We start from the raw sequence: 18,206 nt of genomic DNA, 5'->3' as shown, positions 1-18,206 counted from the left end.
AAAGGTACTGTGCTACTTCACAATATACAGTCATATGTAATCCAGAGCATGAATGCTACAGGACGATATAAGCAGGTTTTTAAAGAGCAGTTATTAATAATTACATAGTGCAAGATAGCGATGTCATTAGAAAGTGGTGAAGAAAATGAACGTGGAAAGAGGTGCCTAAAAATAAAAGAGTTATACACTCACCAGAACCTGAGTAAAGTCAGCCGGTACAACCTCAGCACCAGGTGTGACAGCCCAGGCATCACAAGGGTTGTGGTTACAAAGCTGGTTTCAACCTGAAACAACCACAGATATCTTTGGAGCTGAGAAAGGTTAAGAGACTGGAGGCAAAGACTGAGGCTGTCACTTCAAAAGTCATCAAGGATGATCCAGAAGCCATCACATCTCAAGTCCTTAGAGATGGCCCACATGAACAGGTTCAAGTTGAACAGCCGAGGGAGCCAGAGGTCTCGCTTGTGCAGAAAAACATCAGTCAAAGAAAGATCGACATGCCAAAGGACCAAAGTCATTCAAGCATCATCTTAAAATTACACTGAAAGTAAATGCTTTTTTGATACCTTTCATTATTGACAGTGGTTCATCGATAAACATTATGCCTGAGGAGAAATACAATTAATTATCTCCATTACAACAACTTACGCCATCGAAAACCAAAGTTTATACATGGGCTGCATCGACGACCTTAAAAAGTCAAGGTTCATTTGTAGAAACAATGAAACACAAGAAAATGAAGTTAATGGCACCCATCCATGTTCACCATGGGAAACAGCATTTACAACGCTGTCATTACATCACGGCACCATTACAACACGGTCGTTACAACGACCGCGTTGTTAGTACGCAATGCATTTACATTGCAAGTCATTACAACGACTTGCTGTAGGGGGCGCTGAGGTATTGGAAATGAATTCCAACACCTTCCCTACTGTTGCACAAACTGGAGTAAGAATGACTTGCAATGTAAATGCATGGCTTACTAACAACACATTTGTAACAACTGCGTTGTAAAAGCATGCAATGTAACGCCTCGCGTTGTAAAGAGCTATATTCGTGCATCACAGCGTCCAATGCCTGTCTACTCAGTTTCAGCACAGCCGCTATTAGGGGACTGAATTCTATGAATTTCAAATTGAATGCTCACCATAAAATAGTAAGTCAGTTCCCTTTGTTATTTCATGGTTTGGGAAAACCTAAGACTAAGAAAGGTAAGTTGCATATTAATAAGGACATCCATCATGTTGCTCACAGACAAAGATGAATTGATTTCATGTGCAAGAAGCTGTTGAGAAAGAACTTGTATCATTACTAAAGCATGATTTTATTGAGAGTTCCACTTATCCAACGCCATTGGTATCTCCCACAGTAGTAGTGCCGAAAAAGGTCCTTGAAGGAGCTGTACCATTATGCGTTGACAGGCGTCAAGCTGACCTGGCGATTGAATGAGAATGACATCCAGGTCCGCACATTACTGACATGATAATGCAATTAAATGGTCCATGGGTCTTCTCTCGTATTGATTTAAATAAACGTTATCATCAGTTGGAACTTGAAGAAGATTGCAGGTACAGTAAAACCTTTTCTACACATGTTGGTCTGTTTCATTGCAAAAGACCACTTTTTGGTGTGTCTTACTCTACAGAACTGTTTAAAGACGTCATTTGATGTGTCATACAGCCTGTCGTAAATGTGTTCAATTACAGTGATGATATATTGTTTTTTGGATCTACACAAAAAGAACACAATAAAGCTCTTACACAAGTTTGTTGTTTACTTGCCAAAACAGGTTTGACTTTGAATGCAGAAAAGTGTGAGTTCCATAAAACAAAGATAAAATTATTTGACCATGTCTGTTCTGATGGGAGTATGACATCAGATGCTGCTAAAGTACAAGAGCTGTCAAAAGCTGACCCTCGCAAGATATTTCCATGGTGATTCACTTCTTGACATGACCAGTTACTGTTCCAGGTGCACACACAACTTTGTCACTGTAAGTGCTCCGTTGAGAGACTTTGTGAGAAATAATGTTTCATTTCATTGCTCACATGAATGTGAGAAAAGTTTCAAGAAAATTAAGCAAGCCATTGAGAATGCTTCTGAAATAACATATTTCAATCCAAAGCTTAATACAGAGGTTGTAGTTGACTCCAGCCCAGCTGGGGTAGGCGCTATCTTTGCCAGCACAGTGGACACTTTTATGCACAAAGGGATATTGTGGCATTTACAAGAAGAACTTTGTTCCACACAGAACCTGCTTACTCACAACCAGAGAAAGAAAGCCTAGCTGTGGGATGGGCTTGTGAACATTTCCATGCATTCCTGTACGGAAAACCTTTTACGATGGTAACTGATCATCAAGCTTTACTGACTATATTTGGAAATTCAAAGGAAAAAATGCCTTCTCGCACTGAACGATGGGGACTACGGTTACAAAAATATGATTGTGCCGTTGTACCTCATCTAGGGAAGGATCAAAACCCTGTTTACTGCTTTTCCAGAGTCCCTATACAAGGTCACAGTACTCCATCAAGGATGGCTGAGGCCTATATCAACTGCTTTGTGATATCCAACACACCAGCTGAAAGATATAATTGAACATCAGTCATGGAACCAACACAATTGACCTCTTACTTGTAATGGTGAACATCAAAAGTACAAAAATGTTAAGGATGAATTGTCCATAACTCAGGAAGGAGCTATATTACAAGGATTGAGAATCCTGATTCTGGAGAGTCTAAGACAGAAAATAATTGAGGTAGACCTTGAAGGACATCGTGGAATTGTTGCCACAAAACGGGCTCTCAGAGACAGTTTGATTTCCTTACCTTGATAACAGGGTTGAAAAGGAATTAAAGGCTTGTCATTTCTGCAATTGCTTTTTACAAAAACTATTCACCACACCAACATGTCAGAACTCCTGAAGCATGCGTGGGAGGAATTGGCCATTTACTTTTTTTGGCCACTTGACAATGGACATCATTTTGTGGTGATTATGCATGAATACTCATGATTTCCACTATTTGAAGATCTTTTAGCTACTACTCAAAAATGAGTCATTGAATTATTCAATGGCATCTTTGTGACATGGGATATTCAGACCATAGTGACCCGCCTTACAATAGTTGAGAGTTCATCAATTTCTTGGAGCATTTGAAAATAAAGCATCAAAAGAGCACACCTCTGTGGCCACAAGCCAGCTGACCTGTTGAGCATTTTATGAGTACACTGACGAAAGCAGTGCAGCATACCACTCTTGGGAAGATCAATTTAAAGACTGTGTTGAATACTACCTTGAGAGCTTATCATTCAACACCCCACTCAAACACAGATGAAAGTCCTGTAACTTGATGTTCGGGAGAGCAATGAATACTATGTTACCACAATGGACCAATCCGAGAAAGAAAGATGAAACAACAACTAATGAAAAGTACTTGGTTAACAAATAAAAGATGAAAGTGTATGCTCACAAAAGGTGACATGCAAAGAGCATTGTCTTTAAGAGAGGAGATCCAGTGGTTGTATGACAAAAGTAGAAAAGAAAATCTGGTACTCCTTTTCATGCAGTACCTTTCCAAGTGGTGTCTACTAGGGTACTCATGGTGACTGCCCACTGCCCAGGGAAGTCTATTACCTAAGACTTTTCTCATTTCAGGCACTTGAACAATCATTCATCAGATCTAATAGTTGAAAGCGAGAATGGGTCTGAAACATCAGCAACTGCTGTTTCTTCAACATCGTTGACGCAGATCCTAGACATCAGTGACAACACCTCCCAGTTTCCCAGAACAATATCAGGTCGAACAATTAAACTGCCAAGAAGATTGATTGAAGAGATTTGAATGTATTTATCGATCTATATAAATAGTCTGTTAAAATTGTCATGTAAGTGTTAGAGTGGAATGCACTGGAGACTGGTTTACAATGTTGGGTTCATGATTACACAAAGAAGAAAAGAGATGCATATTACTAAGGTCTGTGTGTGGCGTAGTCCTTTGCTGGAACCCAGGCTGGGGAGGACGCTACACTAACAACATGTGGTTGTCATTGATTTTGACTGACTACTTTATTTTCATTGAATTGTTTGGGGAGCCTGGCCCTGCAAGTCACAATACATTGCATTAGTTCTTTATTTTAACTTTAAATATTACTGCCCAGAGCACTAGTACAGTGTTACTTCGGTTCTCTATTTTATCACTTTTTTGCATTACATTTATTTTCTATTTGCTGCTCTCGCAGCTACTGAGGAGCCTGGGCTCTGTTTTCTTCATTATTCATGTGGGGGTTGTTGTGCCCACTGATGCCATCTTACTTTCCCTACAGGTACTTATTCTTGATGTTAGTGCGGATACATCACTCATGCACCAAAGGTGTGCCAAAGGCAAGGCACTCTGTGCCAGGACATTGTAAAATGTACTTGTTGGACTTGGCCCTTTTTGCAGGGTCATCCCCAAACCTCTTGCCTCTACCCTCCGCTTTCTGAACCCATTTTGGCTCTTAGGACTCTGCGTACTTTACCACTGCTAACCAGCGCTAAAATGCTTGTGCCCGCTCCTTAAAACATGGTAGAATAGGCTTACTTCCAATTGGCCTTTTTAATTTACTTGTAAGTCCCTAGTAGAGAGGTACCACATGTGCTCAGGGCCTCTAATTTAAATGCCACTACTGGGTCTGTAGCATCTATTGTTCCACCCACTTAAATAGACCTTGCAATCTGTCTCAGGCCTGCCAACACAGCCTGTGTATGCAGTTTTTAAACTGCCATGTGGACCTGGCAGAATAACTTTTTGCTAGGCCCAAACCTTCCTTTTTATTACATATAATTTACCCCCTAGGGTAGGCGCTACATAACAGGGGCAGGGTGCTCTAAATAATCTCACTTGGACTTTCTGCAGGAGTGAAATAGAGGTTGCAATGTAAGATTCCCACTTTCATACTGAACAGGAAGGCCTAACAATGTCAAAGCTAAACCCGACCGAAGAGGAAAATGGGAATGTAGGCAAAAAACTAGATGACGCCCACAGATGACTGCGCTGCAGGAGATGCATCTGTCTAAGGACTGTCTATGTATCTCTCTCTATGGGCAAAGATAAGAAACATTTAAGCAAGCTGATACATATAAATACACTCTTTAACCTTCTGTCTAAATGCGTGTGGATGATAGTTCTATAGATACCTGTTAATTCCCCTTCTCCCATGTAATGTGGTCCAGGAGACATGCACTTCCAGCATAACTAAAGATAAAAGAGGAATAATTACCAATTATGATTAGGTACATTGAGTAGTGGTTACTGACACATATAGGTATATATCACAGAGGTGTACCTACAGTGTGTCTAACTTCCGTCCAATCAGTCTTCTTATAGGATGGTAGCGGTCTAGAATATGAAGCTAGATAACAAAAACAACACATGCAAAGCAGAATGTATATACATAATGCGTAAAACATATAAGCAATCCGTCCTTAGGCTCTTAGTTAGGCCTCCATTTAAAAAAAAAATATTTTATTAATATACAGCTTTGACATGGCAAAAACATTTCATATAATACAATTCCATCCTGCTATTTCATATCTAATTAAACAAACCCAAAAATATGTTGAATTTGAAATGGTAATAAGAGAGAAAGGAGTCATTACAAATAACAGAAGAAAAAAAAAAAAAAGAAGGGAAACCCGATGTTATATTCCATTTTATTCCAACCATCTAGTAATTGGGGCCCAGATTTTTCTACCCTTTTCCCGCCTCCTGTAGCCTCTCAGTCTATTAACTGCAGATTCCGTATTATATATCTCTAGTAATCAAGTACGCCAATTAATAAATGTGGGGGAGTCGGGACTTATCCATTGAGATGTAATGCAAAGTCTCACAATGGCCATCGCTAAGAACACAAATCCAATCTCAGAACTAGTCCGAGCGCAGGCAACTGAGCTGCCTTCTTTACCCAAAATAATTAAAGCTGGTGTTAACGTTATTGGAATAGCAAGGACCAGGTTCAAAAAGACCTCAATTTCCTGTATAAATGTTGCTAGCTTCAGGAATGCAAAAAACAGGTGTACAGTGTCAGCCGCCCATGTTCCACACCTAGAGCACGAATTTCCGTGTGAGCACCCCCATTTAGAAACCTTTGCAGGAGTATAATATAAATCAAAACCTGCCATAAAATGTTGTGTCTTCAGACTCCAAGTTGTTACAATTGTATTAACTAATTCTAAGGATTCCTCTAAATCAACAGAGTCTATTTGCTAGCTTCCTCTTCTACCTCTCCGTCTGTTCAGTCAGATCATCAGGAAGACCTTCAAGTAGTTTTTGATATATCACCCCAATCCGGGCTCTCTTCCCAATGATATCAATGAGAGCAATTGTACCCAGATTTACCACAGACCATTGAGTAATTTTGCCCAAAAAACTCCTAATCTGTAAGAATTTAAAAAAATCTTTCCTGGAGAGACCAAACTTCTCCTGCAAATCAGTAAAGGAAGCAATTTGATGGTCTAAGCAGACGTGAGTCCCTTGCTCACTTTGCCACTGGATTCAAGCAAGCCTGGCTGAAGACGGCTGAAATGCCAGAAACCGGTCCTAGGAAGCTTGTTTCCGGTCCAGGGAAGGCATGGTTTGGCAGTTCGGGCTGGACTGTTCCCATGAGGCACAGGGTCAGACTGATTTGCATATGGCCATGTCTGAACTGGGGTGGCAGAGTGGGCTAAAGAACGGTGATGGATCAAACCCAGATCTGTTGACTGGGTGTGAGTGTTTGATTGGTTCTGATGCTCCGTCCATCACCACCCCCTTTTGTACCACTTTGTTCGCCATAAGTTGGCAGGGTATGCTCAGACGTGAGTCCCTTGCTCACTTTGCCACTGGATTCAAGCAAGCCTGGCTGAAGACGGCTAAAATGCCAGAAACCGGTCCTAGGAAGCTTGTTTCCGGTCCAGGGAAGGCATGGTTTGGCAGTTCGGGCTGGACTGTTCCCATGAGGCACAGGGTCAGACTGATTTGCATATGGCCATGTCTGAACTGGGGTGGCAGAGTGGGCTAAAGAACGGTGATGGATCAAACCCAGATCTGTTGACTGGGTGTGAGTGTTTGATTGGTTCTGATGCTCTGTCCATCACCACCCCCTTTTGTACCACTTTGTTCGCCATAAGTTGGCAGGGTATGCTCAGACGTGAGTCCCTTGCTCACTTTGCCACTGGATTCAAGCAAGCCTGGCTGAAGACGGCTGAAATGCCAGAAACCGGTCCTAGGAAGCTTGTTTCCGGTCCAGGGAAGGCATGGTTTGGCAGTTCGGGCTGGACTGTTCCCATGAGGCACAGGGTCAGACTGATTTGCATATGGCCATGTCTGAACTGGGGTGGCAGAGTGGGCTAAAGAACGGTGATGGATCAAACCCAGATCTGTTGACTGGGTGTGAGTGTTTGATTGGTTCTGATGCTCCGTCCATCACCACCACCCCCTTTTGTACCACTAAGCAGAGATCCCCCAGAGTATTGCTACCCAAGTTCATCCAGCTAAAGATAGTATGATCTTGAAATATTGATGGTAACAGAGCATAAGACCAAAAGGGAGTGTGTGCATTAATATTCAGGATCTTGAGTCTCGTCCGTATCTTTCTCCAGATCGAGTAGGCAGACTGCATTATTTAAAATTTTGTCTTTTTATAGTAGCTTGGTTCTAAGGTTTTAACTAAACATTGCCTGGCATCATCCCCCAGGGCAATCTCATAGATGGTTGGGACAACAGCAGGCGATACTTTTGCCTTTGCTCCTACCAGCAATATCCCCAGATGTTGTAGGAAAGCGGCCAAGTGATAGAAAAGAAGACTAGGTACACCCCAGCCGCCCCTCAATCATGGTAGTCTCATCCATAGGGAGAGCGACCTTTGACCCTGTCACCAGGTAGGTCGCTCCCCCCATCCGCCACGCAGCCCCCTGTGGGTTGAACCTCCGTTGCCACTTTTGCCGCCTGACTGCTCGCTCCCTTTTTTATTCTGTACCCATGCGCTTGGCTTTCTGTGCCACTTTGTTTTTTCATTCTGTGCCCCTGTGTTTTGCTTTCTGTACCCCTGTGCTCTGTTGTCCCTCTCCCACCATCTTTTCCTGCCGTTTTTTCCCCGGGTTTTCCCCTGTCGCTGAGCCCCTGCGGCCCCGCCCCCTTCACTCCCATTTGCCGCCCCGCTCACACCTCCCAGCTGCTCCTCCCTCCCTCTGCCCTCATATGGAGGCCGCGAAGCGGTGGTAGAGAGCGACCTTTGACCCTGTCACCAGGCAGGTCGCTCCCCCCATCCGCCACGCAGCCCCCTGTGGGTTGAACCTCCGTTGCCGCTTTTGACGCCTGACTGCTCGCTCCCTTTTTTATTCTGTACCCCTGCGCTTGGCTTTCTGTGCCACTTTGTTTTTTCATTCTGTGCCCCTGTGTTTTGCTTTCTGTACCCCTGTGCTCTGTTGTCCCTCTCCCGCCGTCTTTTCCCGCCGTTTTTTCCCCGGGTTTTCCCCGGGTTTCCCCCCGCTGCTGAGCCCCTGCGGCCCGCCCCCTTCACTCCCATCAGCAGCCCCCCTCCCACCTCCCAGCTGCTCCTCCATCCCTCTGCCCTCATATGGAGGCCGCGAAGCGGTGGTAGAGAGCGACCTTTGACCATGTCACCAGGCAGGTCGCTCCCCCCATCCGCCACGCAGCCCCCTGTGGGTTGAACTTCCGTTGCCGCTTTTGCCGCCTGACTGCTCGCTCCCTTTTTTATTCTGTACCCCTGCGCTTGGCTTTCTGTGCCACTTTGTTTTTTCATTCTGTGCCCCTGTGTTTTGCTTTCTGTACCCCTGTGCTTTGTTGTCCCTCTCCCGCCGTTTTTTCCCCGGGTTTTCCCCCGCCGCTGAGCCCCTGCGGCCCCGCCCCCTTCACTCCCATTGGCCGCCCCGCTCCCACCTCCCAGCTGCTCCTCCCTCCCTCTGCCCACACATGGAGGGCGCGAAGCGGGCGCGCAGCGGCCGTGCGCAGCGTGTGCGCCACTGGCGCGACGAAGGCGCGCCTAAGGCAAGCCCGTCTGCGCACGTCCGGACCTGGACCGCACCCAGCGCCAGAACCCCTGGACCCCGCACCCCCGCAACGCCAGACTGCACTACGACGCAAGCACCCTCCATGCACTCAACACCAGACGAGACCACCCCTTCTACCGGGCCACCCCAAAACGCACCCACGGGCCTTTCACCTGCCGGAACTGCAGATTCACCAGCATCCAACCCTCCACACCACCAGCCAGAGAACCCAACCACCTCCGCTTCATCCTCCTCAACACCCGCTCCGCTCGCAAGCACGCCATCGAACTCTGGGATTTCCTAGACTCCACTGCCCCCGACGTCGCCTTCCTGATGGAGACCTGGCTGAACGCCACCTCAGCACCAGACACCGCCATAGCCATCCCACAGGGCAACAAGATCTCCCGCAGAGACCGCACCAACGGAGTTGGAGGAGGAATCGCCATCATCCACAAAGACTCCATCAAAATCTCAATGAACACCGATGACACCCTGACCACTGCTGAGCACATGCACTTCCAGATCCACACCGACCCCAACACCACCCTCAGAGGAACTCTCATCTACAGACCTCCCGGACCCCGCCCACAGTTCAGTGACACCATCGCCGACCTCATCAGCACCCATGCCCTCGCTTCCATGGACTACATCCTCCTCGGGGACCTGAACTTCCACCTCGAGAACAACAACGACGCCAACTCCACCGCCCTGATCGACAACCTCGCCAACCTCGGACTCAAACAGCTCATAACGACACCTACTCACCCTGCTGGACACATGCTCGACCCCATCTTCTCCGCAAGCCCCCACGTATCCTTCAACCACACCACCGAACCACACTGGACCGACCACAGATGCGTCCACTTCACCTTCAGAAAACCCACCACATACCACCACACCCAACAGCTACCACGCCGCTGCTGGGGCAAGGTCACCGAGGACCAACTGACTACCGCCCTCGCCCTGAGACCACCCACCGACCCAGACACCGCCGCGACCAACCTCACACAGTGGATCAACGACTGCGCCAACACCCTCGCCCCTCTCAAGACCTCTACAACCAACCACACCAACAAGAAAGCCGCCTGGTTCACCGAGGACCTCCGGATCTCCAAGCACACCTGTCGGAAGCTGGAGAAGAAATGGCTCCACGACCGAACACCAGACAACCACACAGCCCTCAAGAGCGCCACCCGCAGACACCACCAACTCATCAGGACCGCCAAGAAGACCGCCTTCAAGGACCGCCTAGACAACAATGCACACAACACCAAAGAGCTCTTCAGCATCGTGAAAGAACTCTCCAACCCCAGCTCCAACACCAACGACATCCCGCCATCTCATGACCTGTGCGACTCCCTGGCCACCTTCTTCCACCGCAGGATCACCGACATCCACGACAGCTTCAACTCCGACCCCCCCGCACCCACCACCGAATCCACCACCCCTGCGACTACCACTCGCACCAGTCGCCTGATCGTCTGGTCCAGCATCAGCGACGAAGACACCATCAAAACCATGAGCTCCATCCACTCCGGATCCCCATTGGACCCCTGCCCTCACCACGTCTTCAACAAAGCCAGCGCAACCATTGCGCCCCACCTCCGGAAAACAATCAACTGTTCCTTCGAGACAGCAACCTTCCCAGAAAGCTGGAAGCATGCCGAGATCAACGCCCTTTTGAAGAAGCCCAAGGCGGACCCCAAGGACCTCAAGAACTTCTGGCCCATCTCCCTGCTCCCTTTCCCGGCAAAAGTGACCAAGAAGATTGTCAACAAACAGCTGACCCCCTTCCTCGAAGTTAACAACATCCTGGACCCTTCCCAATCCGGTTTTCGCAGCAACCACAGCACCGAGACCGCCCTCATCGTCGCCACTGATGACATCTGGACCCTGATGGACAAAGGAGAAACAGCCGCCCTCATCCTCCTGGACCTATCAGCAGCCTTTGACACGGTCTGCCACCGCACCTTATCAGCACGCCTCCATGACGCCGGTATCCAAGAGAAGGCCCTGGCCTGGACCACATCCTTCCTCTCCGGCAGAACCCAGAGCGTCCGCCTCCCACCCTTCCGCTCCAAAACCACTGAGATCATCTGCGGCGTCCCACAGGGATCCTCCCTCAGCCCAACACTGTTCAATATCTACATGGCCCCCCTCTCCCACGTCGCACGACAACACAACCTCAACATCATCTCCTATGCCGACGACACCCAGCTGATCATATCCCTCACCGAAGATCCCCACACCGCCAAAGCTAACCTCCACAGAGGAATGAAGGCCGTAGCCGACTGGATGAAGGACAGCAGACTGAAGCTGAACTCAGAAAAGACAGAGGTCCTCATTCTCGGACCCACCCCATCAGCCTGGGACGACTCTTGGTGGCCCACATCACTAGGCACAGGCCCGGAACCCACGGACCACACACGCAACCTGGGGGTCATCCTCGACTCCACTCTCTCCATGACCAGGCAAGTCAACGCCATCTCGGCGTCCTGCTTCAACACCCTCCGTATGCTCCGCAGGATCTTCAAATGGATCCCCCTCGACACGAGAAAAACCGTTACCCAGGCCCTCATCACCAACAGACTCGACTACGGGAACGCCCTCTACTCAGGAACTACAAACAAGCTCCTGAGACGACTCTAACGCATCCAGAATGCCTCGGCCCGACTCATCCTCGACGTCCCCTGCCTCAGCCACATCACACTCCACCTAAGAGGCCTGCACTGGCTCCCTGTCAACAAAAGGATCACCTTCAAGCTCCTGATCCACGCACACAAAGCACTGCACAACACCGGACCCACCTACCTCAACAACCGTCTCAGCTTCCACACCCCCACCCGAAGCCTCCGCTCAGCCAACCTCGCCCTCGCCACAGTCCCTCGCATCTGAAAAACCACCGCCGGCGGCAGATCCTTCTCCTACCTCGCCGCCAAGACCTGGAACACTCTCCCCACCATCCTACGACAGACCCAGGACCTGCTGGCCTTCAGAAGACACCTCAAGACCTGTCTCTTCGACCAGTAGCACCCCACCCCTCCCCAGCGCCTTGAGACCCTCTCGGGTATGTAGCGCTCTTTACAAATGCAGTGATTGATTGATTGATTGATCCATTTGCGTAAATCTACGGTACCCCATATGAATCTAAAACATGCTCTTTCTGCTTTAGCAATACAAGATGGAGGGATTTCCAAAGGTATAGCCCGAAACATATACAAGAACTTTGGAAGAATCGACATCTTAATTACGTTGCTTTGACCGTGCATGGAGAGATGTAGATGATCCAGTCTCTCTAATGTTTTATTGACCTCAGTGATCACTGGCAAAATATTTAATTCTGGTATGCAGCTAACTGATGCTGAAATCTTTATCCCCAGATAGGTTGCAGCAGGAACAGTTGGAATATCTGACGGAAGCCCGCTATCTGTGTGCACAATCTGTGTTTATCAATGTTTAATTTGTACCCTGACACTACCCCGAACTGTTCGGCTAGGTCCTTATCTGCCGGAAGGGCGGTGCTGATATTAGTCGTAAATATTGCAATATCATCAGCATATGCCAGTGATTTAAATTCGCTATTATTGATATTTATTCCCCTAATACGTGGACAAGCATCCAGTTTAGTGAGAAAAAGATCAATATATAATGAAAATAACAGTGGAGAGCAAGGACAGCCCTGCCTAGTTCCTCTGCTTATATTAAAAGGGTTAGATTCCTGAGCAGATATACGGATACAGGCTTCCGGTAGTATATAGAGTGCCTGTATAGCTTGAACAAATTCCCTAGATATCCCCTTCCATTGTAGGACGGTCCATAGAAACCTCCAGGAGACCGTGTCGAACGCTTTCTCTGCCTCCAACAGGATCATCCCGAGAGGTGACTTTGTGGCCTGAGCCCAATAGAAAAGGGCAATAGCTCACCTTATATGATTCGTAGTGTCACGCCCAGGAATAAATCTGTGTTGTCGAATGAATACTAATGGAGTGATGACCTTAGCCAGCCGTGCCGCAATACTTTTCAAGTAGATCTTACTGTCAGTATTTATAAGAGAAATCGGTCTATAGGAAGATGGGCTAAGTGCGGGTTTGTCTTTTTTTTTGAAGACCACTATGGTGGTCTTCCTCCAAGACTCCGGTATCAGGCCCTGTTGAGCAAGCTGGAGTAAAGGCTCAAACTCATTTCGGAGTACCGGCCGGAATGTCCGGTAAAATTCCAAGGGTAGACCATCAGGCCCAACAGCCTTACCGGCCACTAAAGACAATATTGCATGCTCAGCCTCTTCCCAGGTGATCGGGGCAGCAAGAATCTCATTTTGTTCGTGTGTGACCTGAGCGGTTTTGTAATCCCTTAAATATTCCTCACCCAGTCTTACTGCCATTCCCCCTTCCTCTGTGTATAGCTGTTGAAAATAATGCTGAAACCCTTTAGAACCTCAGTTGGAGCGTTCTGAATCTGGCCCAGATGGTCTGTAATTCGGTCAATCCTGTTAAAAACTCCCCTCTGTTGTATTGATTTAGCCAACAATCTCCCTGTGTTTTCACCAAATTCATATATATCTACTCGATGCTGTACGTATTTAGCAGCCAGTTCCTCTCTGAAGGGCTGATGTAATTTGGCTTTAATTACCGCAATATGCTGGAGAGGCTGATCTGTATTTTGATCCTCCCGAATCATCGTCATAAGTTTGGCCTTGGCCACCCTGAGTTATTCCACCCAGCCTCTAACCTTTTCCTGTATCGCTCTTTGCCAATATATAGAGAAGCTAAGGGTCTCACCACGGACAGCAGTTTAAAAGCATTCCACACAATAATTTCAGGAGCAGTCCCCCTAATTATTTTAAACAATTCCATGATCTATTTGTTCATGTGCAAGCAATATGCCTGATCTAACAATAGCTTTCTTTCGAACGTCCATGTAGTCTGAGGTCGAGGAGAGCAGCTAATCGGTAATTCGACAACTAATGGATTGTGATCAGAAATTAACCTAGGATATAGTTCAATAGTTATGTTATCTGCCATTTGGGTTGAGATAAAGAAATAGTCCAAACGGACACATTTATCATGAGGAGCCAAAAAGTAGGTAAACCCTGGATCCCCCTGTCTATGCCTGTGCCAGACATCATTCAATCCATGTTCCTTAATAAGACCCTGTAATGCTTTAAAAGTCTTGCCTTTCCTGCCTTATACATGTAATTACCCAGTAAATCAAAGGTGCTGCCAAGGTGAATGGTAAAAAAATCACACAAAATAAGAGGACGTTGCCTTAATGCCAGTTCTATACTTAAAAAGTCCAGTACTCCTGAATCATCTAAATTCGATCCATACAGGGAACATATTGAGATCATCGCATCATTAATTCCGGCCTCTAGAATCACCCATCGGCCTAATTTGTCTTCCTTAATATGATGGGGTGTTACCAAGCCGTGTTTTGCTAAAATGGCCACCCACCGAGTAGTAGTCCCCTGGCGAGTGCTAGCCAGAAGATCAAGGCCCAAATCCTTCAGCCAGCAAAGATTGTTCCAGGACACATTTGTCTCTTGTAAGCATAGCACATCTATCTGCATACATTTAATTAATTTGGCCAACAACCCCCTTTTTCTCCGGTCATTAAGACCACAAATGTTTAAAGAGCAGATTCTAATTTTGCCGTTTTTATCCATCATCCTTGTTGAAAAAGATCTATTTCCAAGATTTGCAAGATAGTAGAATAGCTCCCAATACAAATTCTTAGATGCATACATTTTGGTATACATGTTATTGCCATGACAACATAAAAAAAGCAGCAATAGTGTCCACCCATCCATCACCCTCCCCCCGTGTCCAGAGCCCCAAGCCCCTTCCCCTCCAACCTGGAACCCCCTTCCCCGACCACCCCCCACCGTATGAGGCGTAGGGACCGTCGGTCCCTGGTGATGAAGAGCTGAGCCTCCACTCCCTCCACAAAGCCAACCCCTCCCCTCCTATAAGTGTCCTACACTCAATTGGCATACTATGCTAAAACGTACAAGAGAAAAAAAAGAGAAGTGTCATATCAGTAATCAGCTGATCCCCAATGTGCGATCCTAGCCCTCTCCCCAGCAGCCATATACCTCCGCAAACCTTTCCGTTACCTACAGTGACAGCATAAATTCATTTGCTTGTACTTCAGATTGAAAGAAGTGCGTTTGACCCTGAGCTACCACCTTTAATTTGGCTGGATTGAGTAAGAAAACGTGAGTGCCCTTAGCCTGAAACTGGGGGATTAGTTGACGGAGTAACCATCTTTTCTGAAAAGTGGTATGACAATAGTCAGGTCGTACGAAAAAATCACAACCCTTGCCCACCCTTTTCCGATCAGGTCTGACCAGATCATATAGGGCCAAATAAGGATTGCCCGTGGTCGATTATTACTTTGCCCCCCTTTTCTGCGTTTGGGAAAAAGGGAATCGGTGAGCCCTCTGGTGTTCCGTTTTCCAGTCCCATTGCTCCAGTTCTGGAAATGCCTCCTCAAACAGCTCGATGACGAACTGCCGAATGTCCAACCCCCCCTTGCCCTCAGGAATACCCAGAATTCGTAAATTGTTCCTTCTTGACTGATTTTCGAGGTCGGTCAGTTTGCACATTGTATCATCTTTTTGGGATTTTAAGGATTCAGTCAGAGTTTTCTGTATGTCGAGCCTATCTTCCAGCAGGGAGATTCTGGTCTCTGCTTCACCTACTCTTACAGCAAAATCCGAACAAGTCTTTGTGACCCTCCGTATGACATTTTGGAGTTTGCAACACGCTCCTTGCGTGCGAGAGCTCTCCGCTCTGGTCTCCTCACGGTGAGCCATGATAGTCTGAAATATAGTAGCTAAGGTTAATTTCCTCAGGTCCGCTTCTCTCCAAGCTAGTTACTCCAGAGGGTCCAGCTGTATCCTGGGCTGGCAACACATCCAGTTGAGGAGAAAAAGAATAGTCCCTTTGGATTTGCTTTGTTCGCCCTAAATTGGCAGGGTATGCCCAGACGTGGGTCCCTTGCTCACTTTGCCACTGGATTCAAGCTAGCCTGGCTGATGACGGCTGATTAGCCAGAAACCGGTTCCAGGATGCTTGTTTCCGGTCCAGGGAAGACATGGCTTAGCAGTTCAGGCTGGACTGTTCAACATGAAGCACAGGGTCAGACTGATTTGCATATGGCCATGTCTGAACTGGGGTAGCGGAGTGAGCTAAAGAATGATGATGGATTAAACCCAGATCAGTTGACTGGGGGTGAGTGCTTGCATTGTTCAACACTCCGTCCATCATCCCCTTTGGTTAGGATTTCTTATAAATCACTTAGGAAGAGTTCCTCTCATGGGTGCTGTAGTATTCCAAATTGAAACCTTCGTTAATCTGCCTTCCAGGGTCCCAAGGGGATTTCTGGGTTGTTCCAGAAATGCCTAATCCCCGCAGATGGCTGGAGAGAGAATGAAGCATGTGTTCCCCTTCAGAACATGTTCTATCATGACAATGTCGAGACTCACTATGCCTCACTCCCAACAAATCTTTAAGGATACCACCAACGCTTTGAAGTTGTTGTGCAAAAGACTATCAGAGCCTATTCATAAGTCCTGATTGGCATAACCCTAAAACTAAAACTGAGGTTGATGATCAAAGACATATATGACACCAATGGCGACCCGCTCTCCTTTTTGACCTTATCGAATAGGTTTGGCCTCTCTAACATTGATTTTTATAGTTTCCTTAAAATTAAAGTGATACCTTCCAAACTTACACTCACCAAACATGCCTCGCTACCATTATGTCTTGCCAGTTGGCAGCACTCAGGGCATATTGCCTCTAAAATCTAAAAGTTCTTATCGGAAACAACACACAGCACAACCATCAAATGTTTATATACCAAATGGGCTAAGCGTTTTAATTCTGACGTTTTTAAACACATTACAGCTGAGCTATGACGAATCATTGGCAAAGCTGATCTATGCAACAAAATTGCTCCCTCCCTTGTACAATCCAAGGGGCATATTATCAAGAAATGGCTTTAAAATTATCGCAGCTTTAGCGTCAGTAAGCTGCCGCTAAAGCGGTGATAATGGGCTTGATAATATGCCACAGAGAATTCCCATAGAAGCCCATGTTCTGGTGTCAACATGGGCTTCTATGGGAATTCTCTTCCGTGCTTGATAATATGCCCCCAAATTCTTTACGATGAACCTTCTTCATTGGAACCCAACCAGACTTCACAAACTAAACTTAAGAGAGACTGACAAATGTTGGAACTGCAACAAAGACTCTGGCTCACACCAACACATGGTCTTTGATTGCCCACTTCTGGAACCATATTGGTGCTCAATTCAGGGCAGATTATCAGACATATTTGGCACCTTCATAACCCTAAGCTTTCCCATAATATCTTTAGTCCTTGGGCCTCGGAGCACACCTAAATCTGCATGCCAACGATATGGCCATTTTAGACTTGCCTCTTACTATTGCAGTAAAAGTGATTCTCGCAGAATGTAAATCATTTAATCATCTCTCTCACCACACCTGGTGGGCATGGGTCTAATATGGGGGGGCACATTCTATGCAATCGATCCTTCCACCCTTTCTACGGTACAATATGAATATGGTGCTCTTTAGATAGTTTTGTTGAAAACTACACTAAGGGACAATGACCTTCCCTCATTTCGCCCTGGGATCTACCTCGACTCATGCACACTCTGTTACATGGCACACTTATTCCCCCCACCTCCCGTTTTCCTCCTTTCACACCTCAGGTTCATTTCCCCTTATTTCCCCTCATTGTATCATAGGCAATACTCTATGATGATATACATTTTCCATTACTTATACGGTGTCGAATTTGTGGGTATCCATAGCCCTCTTTCTGTCTGTTCCCACCCCCTTCGCTATGGGGGTGGATCCCTTCCATAAACCTTGCATTCATATTCTTTGTCGCCTGATCTACCATGTTAATTGTGGATTTTTGAATTCGTGTAACACCAATATGATATTGTATGTCGTTCTTTTCTAGGATTGTATTACAACTTATCCTGTAGTTGTATCGCTTGTCATCTGTTTGCATATTTTCATGCTTCATAAAATACTTTGAACTCTGAAATGGGAAATAAGCACTTGCAGAATAATGTCACAAGTACAATATTGAGTATTGTGAGAAAAACCCAATGTTAAAATATGAATATAACAGATGA

Source organism: Triturus cristatus, chromosome 2_1, assembly GCF_964204655.1.
Source record: "Triturus cristatus chromosome 2_1, aTriCri1.1, whole genome shotgun sequence".
NCBI lineage: Eukaryota > Metazoa > Chordata > Amphibia > Caudata > Salamandridae > Triturus > Triturus cristatus.
The sequence above is the reverse complement of the archived record's forward strand: the minus strand, read 5'-3'. Positions refer to the sequence as shown.